At 39.9% G+C, this 7,840-nt stretch overlaps 1 non-coding gene across 1 annotated transcript; it reads right to left on the minus strand.

The window, feature by feature from the left end:
- Positions 1 to 7,064: 7,064 nt before the first annotated feature.
- Positions 7,065 to 7,140, minus strand: TRNAK-CUU. Its single transcript has one exon. It is a non-coding gene; the product is annotated as a tRNA-Lys (tRNA).
- Between the last annotated feature and the right edge of the window lie 700 nt (positions 7,141 to 7,840).

Raw genomic sequence — 7,840 nt, forward strand, 5'->3', positions numbered from 1 at the left:
AGACATTGAGTAAAAGGTTGCTTCTCTTTCATCCGAGTGCAAATCGTGTATTGTTAAGGTTCTGATTAGTTTACACATACTTGTTAGTTCTGACCATGCCTTGCTTAAGGATCGATCAGTATTCATGAAATTTGTTTGCTGCCATATGTTCGCACATGTTCCTATCTAAATTAATGTTGGATGTTCGCACATGTTCCTATCTAAATTAATGTTGGATGTTAATGTTGGACAAGCTTTAGAAGTAGCTTTCTTCCATCTACAAAAGCTGAGAGGGAGGAGAGACATATAAGTTCACCACTGAATAAGTTGCTCCTTAATGTGAGGCACAAAGATTTACCACTGAATAAGCAGCTCCTTTAGACATTATTGATGCTATAAAAAATAATGAAGTATTGTAACAATCTATATCTTCGGGATTTAGAGGTGCACATAGATAATGCAGTTTTAATTTTTTGAGCCAAATAAAATGTGTCTGATATGTGAGGCAGATGTTCCAAACATCGTCTCTTACTTGTTGGAGAACTATTTCGTAATTTCTAATGGTATGCGTTTTTTCCTAATGGTATTCTTAATGAAGATTGATACCTTCCTTTTGGTATTATTTTTGTTGAAAGTTTTGGTGTTCTTATTCTGGTCTGCATGTAATCCTTCTGATGCTGATCCTTCCGCTATGGATTGCAGTTGGGCTCCATTGCCATTGGGTTGAAGAGTAAGGATGGTGTTGTCCTGGCTGTTGAGAAATGTGTCACCTCACTGCTGCAGGTAATTTTGCATCTCCACTTGTTAATTTATATTGTTTCTGTCAAATACTAATTATTCAGCTGTATGCGTGATAACTGTTGATGATCTCTTATGGTTGCAAGAGAAATGCATCCTTGGGCAAAATGTCCATATTCTCATATAGGTCCATTCCTGTCCCCTTCATAGACTTTTGATTTTATTTTCACTATATATTTTTTGTTCTAAGCTTCAACTGTTAAGTGTCAATAGATGCAGATATTATTCTACAGGGTATATCCAATTTCTTAATGCTCTAACATGGTAGGTTCTAGTTTTAGCCTAATTTATGCAAATTTGTGGTAACCAAAGGTGACATTCTGCCAAATATTGACAAAATGATTCATGCCTACCAGACTAGGAAAATAATACACTACTAGACAACTATAGAAATATGTACCTGTTTGTTTTGCTCAATGCAACTATCCCTTTGTTACCTCCATAACTTATCATCAAGGATCCTTGTAATTGAATGAATTTTGTGTACTACTTTATTTATTGTCCCCCTTTGTCCGCCAAGTGTTTTTGTTTCTTGTTTGGATGATATGCACAAGTACTTAACACTTGGTTGTGTTAATTAATTCGGATATACATGAAAATTATATGTCCTAGATACTATGTTATCCTCATTTGTCGGCACTATAAGATTTAATTTTTTTGGTAGCATGTAATTCATTTTCTACATGTTGCAATTCTCTTATTTCTACTATCTATTCATATCTGTAGATATCTAATGTTCTTGTAAATATGCTAGGTATGATTGAGTAGCGGGCTACTTGGTGCTTCTCATCACAATTCGCCACGACCTGATAGTTTCCATCAGGAGGGCCGATGGCAAGAACTTGAATAACAACCTCAATAGTTTATATGTTTTGTTTATGTAAACTGGAGTGTACTATTTCTTAACCTTGCTGTGTGTATATTTTGTCAATCTATGTTGTAAATTATCCTTTCATGGAGGATTTTGTGAACTGCAAATGTTGTAGATACTGGCAGGGTGTACCAAATTTAAATTGTGCCTACGTACGATTTCTGTGACGAAAAATAGTGTCCATGTAGGCAGCCACGTCATTCCAATGTGTCCATTGAGAATCCTACATAGAATGGGTCCATGACGGTTGTTTCCGTCATGAAGGTTAGGGCCTGGTTTGGGCTGCGCGGGCCTCGGGCAGATCCTTGATGGTCAAGATCCGTCATGGATGGCATGATGTCAAATTATGACGCGATATACATGATGGATTTGAAATCCGTCATCGATGAGCACCCATGACAGTTTTTCCCTAATCTATGACGGACAAGTACTGTCATGTATTAACAGATTTCTTGTAGTGAAGCCCGCGCGCGCCTTGGGCCCGGGGGTCCCCAGACTTGCCTGCCTGCGGCCTGCGGCGTGGCTCAAGCGGGGCCCATCTTCATCAGCTCAAGCTCAAGACCCTCGCGAGGTGCCAAGCCTCGCAGGGTGGACGACAGGAAGCTTCCTTAGAGGCAGCCTCACCCGGCAGGCTCGCGAGGAGGCGGAGAGATCAAGGAAGGGGTACCTCGCCAGGAACTCGTGATGCAAGCCATGACGATCGAGACCAGGCGGGCGCTGGCCTGCGCAGTGTCCTTGTTTCCCCTTTGGTGCAAAGGGGACAAGCAGAGGCCAAGGCATCGGGCAAAGGTTACCATTCCGGTGCAACAAGACCAAGACCAGTAGAGCGGCAGGACGGAGGTTAGCATGGAGCCCAAGACAGCGTCATCACCAGTACTTTTGGCAGCCGACGACCACCTTTGGTCAGGGTAACTTGTACAAGATGTTCCCCTTCAAAATGGCCAATTGTTGGCGCCCTTCCCGCTCATTATTTGGGGAGAGGCCCAGGGCCTCTATAAATAGAGCTAACCACCACAGAGTAGAGATCTGGACCCCAAGAATCGAGAAATCTGGTAGAACCATAGCAGAGAGAGGCGAATGAACTCACCAAGTAGTTCATCGCAGCAGCTCAAGAACACCTCTCGCGAGGCCGTTCTTCCCTTGTACTGTCCATCATCAGCCCGAGAGGCAATCCACCACACCACACACTGGAGTAGGGTATTACACCATAACGGTGGCCCGAACCAGTATAAACCTCGTGTCTCTTGTGTTGTTCATCATTTTCATCTTAGTTCGCACGAGAGGATCAAACGTAGATCGGTAGGGGAGAGATCTCCGTGCGCACCCTAGTGTTCAAACCTCAAGGGTCTTCCGGAACCCGAAACCCGACAGAAGCGACCAACCAAGAAACAAATAATCTCATAAGCGAGCATTAATTATAACTAACACCGAATAATGCACCATAATAGGATATAATTTCATTGCATAACTATGGACTTTCGTGCTTGCATAGGGAATCACAAACCTTAACACCAATTACTGAAGCATAATTACTCATCAAGATGACTCACATATCACATCATCATATCTCTAAACTATTACTAAGAATCAAGTTTATTTTATCCAATGATCTTCATGAAAGTTTTTATTATATCCTTCTTGGATATCTATCACTTTGGGACTATTTTTCATATGTTGCTTTTCATAAGCTCAAACAAATATAAGTGAAGATCATGAGCATAATATTTCTTTCTCTCAAATTAATTTAAGTGAACCAAGAGAGAATTTCTTGAAAATTTTGCTAACTCTCAAATAAATCTAAGTGAATCAAGAGAACATTTCTTCAAAAAATACTAAGCACACCGTGCTCAAAAAGATATAAGTGAAGCACTAGAGCAAGTCCATTGCTCATAAAAAATTAAGTGAAGCATAGAGAGCAATTCTAACAAGTCATGACATAATTTTGGCTCTCTCAAATAGGTGTGTCCAGCAAGGGATCAAGACTAAAAACACAAAATAAAACAAGCAAATACTCATATCATACAAGACGCTCCAAGAAAAATACATAGTATGTGACGAATAAAAATAAAGTTTCGAGTAAAATACCGATGGTTGTTAGAAGAAAGAGGGGATGCCACCCGGGGGCATCCCCAAGCTTAGTTGGTTGCTCATCTTTGGATAATAGCTTGGGATGCTGGGGCATCCCCAATCTTAGGCTCTTCTACTCCTTATTCCTTTATCCATTGTAAGATAACCCAAAACTTGAAAACTTCAATCACACAAAACTCAACAAAACCTTCATGACATCCGTTAGTATAAGAATTATAAATCACTACTACAAGTGTCGTATCGAACCAATTCATATTTTGTTCTTGCATTATATATAATTTATTCCAACTTTTCTATGGCAAAAACCCATCAAAGAAAACCATAGAGCCATCAAAATAAGCACACAACACAAAGAAAATGGAATCTGTCAAAACAGAACAGTCTGTAGAAATCTGACTATTTTGAATATTTCTGTTACTCCAAAAATTCTAGGAAATTAGGACGGCCTGAAAATTTTGTATATGGACATACTACAAGTGGAATGGGTATTTTATCGCTCTCTGGTAAAAAGTGAAAATTAATTCCGTGAGCGTAAAATTTCTGTTTTTTCAGCAAGATCAAACAACTATCACCCAAGAAGATCCTAAAGGCTTTACTTGGCAGAAACACTAACTAAAAAATAAAAACACAACCATAAAAGTATCATAATTGTGCTAACACACAAAAACAGGAAGCAAAAATTAAAAATAAATTTTATTCATTGGGTTGCCTCCCAACAAGCGCTATTGTTTTACGCCCTTAGCTAGGCATAAAGCAATGATCTAAGTTTTGTCATCTTTGGTTCGAGATCCATAGGATGCACTCATGATTGATTCATATGGTGGCCTAATTCTTGTTCTAGGAAAGTGTTCCATACCCTTCCTCAAAGGAAATTTGAACTTAATATCGCCTTCTTTCATATCAATCACGGCACCAATAGTGCGTAAAAACGGTCTACCAAGAATAATTGGACAAGACGGATTGCAATCAATATCAAGAACAATAAAATCAATTGGCACATAATTCCTATTTGAAAGAATAAGAACATTATTAATTCTTCCCATAGGCTTTTTAATAGTAGAATCCGCCAAGTGCAAATTCAAAGAACACGATTCAAGATCGATAAGACCAAGCACATCACATAAAGATTTTAGAATAGTAGAAACACTAGCACCGAAGTCACACAAAGCAAAACTCTCATACTTTTTAATCTTGACTTTGATAGTAGGTTCCCACTCATCATGCAATTTTCTAGGAATTAAAACTTCCAATTCCAATTTTTCTTCAAAATATTTCATCATAACATCAACAATATGTTTAATAAAAGTTTTATTTTGTTCATAAGCATGGGGTGAATTTATCATGGATTGCAACAAATAAATACAATCAATCAAAGAGAAACTATAATTATTGAAGTCTTTGTAATCCAAAAGAGTGGGCACATCACTAGCTAAAGATTTGACCTTTTCAAACCCACTTTTATCAATTTTCTTGACAAGATTTTCACCCTCCGAATCATTGGGATGCCTTCTACCTAAAGTTGACTCTTCTCCAGACCCTTTTTCATCAATATTAACTTTACTGAACAACGAATTAATAGGAGAAACACCAATCATTTTAAGATCTTCATCACTTTTGCGAAAGAAATCACTAGAAATCGCTTTTTTCTAAAATTTCTCTTTTAGCTCTAAGTATAGCTATTCTTTTCTTACTTTCATCCATAGAAACATAAAGAGATTTAATTGATTCATCAACCTTAGGAACAAAAAAATTTCATCTTGAGATTTTCCACATCATGAGCAATTCTATCAACACTTCTAGACAAATCATCAATCTTACTCAACTTTTCTTTTATGGAAGTGCTAAAAACTTTTTGCGTATTGATAATCTCTTTAATATTATTCTCGAGATCAGAGGTGTTCCTATTATTATTATTATTATAAGATTTATTTCCACAGGAATTACCATAATTATTAGAGGAATTACTAGGGAAAGGCCTAGGATTAAAATTACCTCTATAAGCATTGTTGTTGAAATTATTTTGAGAAATAAAATTCACATCTATGGATCACTATTTTTCTCAGTCAAAGTATACAAAGGCATATCATTAAGATCAATAGGAGCACTTCTACTAGCAACCAATTTCACAAGAGCATCAACTTTTTCACTCAAAGAAGAAATTTCTTCAACTGAATGAACTTTTTACTAGTAGGAGCTCTTTCGGTATGCCATTGCGAATAATTTGCCATAATATTATCAAGCAATTTGGTGGCTTCACCCAAAGTAATTTCCATAAAAGTACCACCCGCAGCGGAACTAAAAGATTACAAGAAACAAAATTCAACCCCGCATAAAATTTGTGTATGATCATCCAAAGATTTAACCCATGAGTAGGGAAATTCCTTAGCATCATTTTCATCCTTTCCCAAGAATGTGCAACATGGTCATGTTCAAGTTGCTTGAAATTCATAATATGGGTTCTAAGGGAAATAATTTTTGCGGGCAGAAAATACTTAGTGATGAAAGCATCTTTGCACTTATTCCAAGAACCGATACTATTACGCGGCAAAGAAGAGAAACAAAATTTTGCAAAATCACACAAAGAAAATGGAAATAATTTCTTCTTGACCACATCATTGTCCACATCTCTATTATTTTGTATATCTCATAATTCCATGAAGGTATTAAGATGGGAAGCAACATCCTCATTAGGAGTACCAGAAAATTGGTCTTTCATAACAAGATTCAGCAAAGCAGTATTAATATCACAAGTCTCTGCACTAGTGGCGGGAGGAGCAAGCGGAGTGCCTGTTGGGGATATAACTATTGGGTATGACCCGCCCAGGAGGGTCCGGGTTATACCAATGACGGTTCATCAAGACAAGCCCGTGAAGATGTTGAAGATGGCGGTTCATGAAGTGGACTTGCTAAGGGCACGAAGCCCAAAGGCGACTTAAGGCCCATAGGTGTAAACCGCCATATATGTATGACTTGGATTGTAAGGCAAGTATAATTAGTCACTGAGCCGGACACATTGATGATGAGCCGGCCGGGACTCTGTGAGTCGCCGGGCGTCAACCTGTGTATATAAAGGGACGACCCGGCGACGGCTTAGGACAAGAAACAAGAGAGATCGAAAGCTAGGTTAAGCGTATTCGCTCCCTGGTAATTGAAACCCAAGCAATACCACCTAAACTGGAGTAGGCTTTTACCTTCATAGCAAGGGGCCGAACCAGTATAAACTCCTGTGTCCTTTGTCCCGTTTAACCCCTTCAAGCTAACCTAGTTGCGATGGCTCCACGACTAAGTCCTTCCGCTAGGACATCTGCCGTGACAATTCCATGACAGTTGGCACCCATCGTGGGGCTCGAACCCACGACCACAAGGTTAAGAGCCTTGTGCTCTACCAACTGAGAAATGGGCCCTTCAATATAATGGATTAAAGCTTGTGTACTTTGAATTTTTACAGTGACACAATTTAGTAGCCTCCATCGTAGGGCTGGATGACTGAGCTGGGACTTTATATATACTTTATTGAAAAAATCATCATATGATGTAGCCTCCATCGTAGGTCTTGAAGGGCAGCTTCGAAGGGATCAAGGGATACACTGTGGGCCGGATGACCAAGAGTCGTCGCGACAAGCTCTACATCGACGATGCAGGCTGGGGACCCAAGACCAGCTCAATCGAGTACGAGTACCGAGTCCCCTTCGGCGGAATCCGCGTCTTCATTGGCAAGGTCGGCGAACCGGGCCCTAAGCCAGACATCTGCATCGACATCTTGAAACGGCTCAGCGTGCACGGCCTGCCTGGGTTCAACCCGCCTTGAAGCGTGCCTTTGTTGGTTTTATCCATGGGGCAGAAATTGAGGATGGATCTGTATCTAGCGGTGAGACGGCCATCTATTCTGATGGTGGGTCGTCCTCAGGCAAGACCAACTCATTATATCAACTTCAAGACGGCCGGCTTGGGGGCTATTCCGATGGTGACAGTATTCCGGACCCCTGCGAGCCACCGAACAGAGTTGCGGTTTTCATGGCTGGTACACAACCGATGCTCGGTTCATCAACTGCCGCGGCCATGACCGCTAGTTCAATGGCCGGGCGGCGGCTGGTGCTGGTGGCT

The sequence above is a fragment of the Triticum urartu genome, chromosome 1, assembly GCF_003073215.2.
Source record: "Triticum urartu cultivar G1812 chromosome 1, Tu2.1, whole genome shotgun sequence".
NCBI classification, from domain to species: Eukaryota; Viridiplantae; Streptophyta; class Magnoliopsida; order Poales; family Poaceae; genus Triticum; species Triticum urartu.